Below are 241 nucleotides of genomic sequence, written 5' to 3'. Positions count from 1 at the left end.
AAAAGATGAACCTATGCTGTTACGTTCAGACGATCAGTAAAGCCAGTACTGCAGCTGCGTAGCAACACATATTACATCCCTTGCTGTATCCTTCACTCCGCTTGCTGATAACTGCCTAAAATACGTTGCAAGATGGCCGCAGGTTGACCTGCCTAAAAAAGAATTTGATTGTAACTAATTAAAAAAGGGCCGACATTTTTTTTTATTTGTAACATAAACGCAAGCATGTTAACACGATGAC

This window comes from Etheostoma spectabile, chromosome 11 (assembly GCF_008692095.1).
Source record: "Etheostoma spectabile isolate EspeVRDwgs_2016 chromosome 11, UIUC_Espe_1.0, whole genome shotgun sequence".
In the NCBI taxonomy this organism is placed as follows: domain Eukaryota; kingdom Metazoa; phylum Chordata; class Actinopteri; order Perciformes; family Percidae; genus Etheostoma; species Etheostoma spectabile.
Note: the sequence above shows the minus strand (reverse complement) of the source record.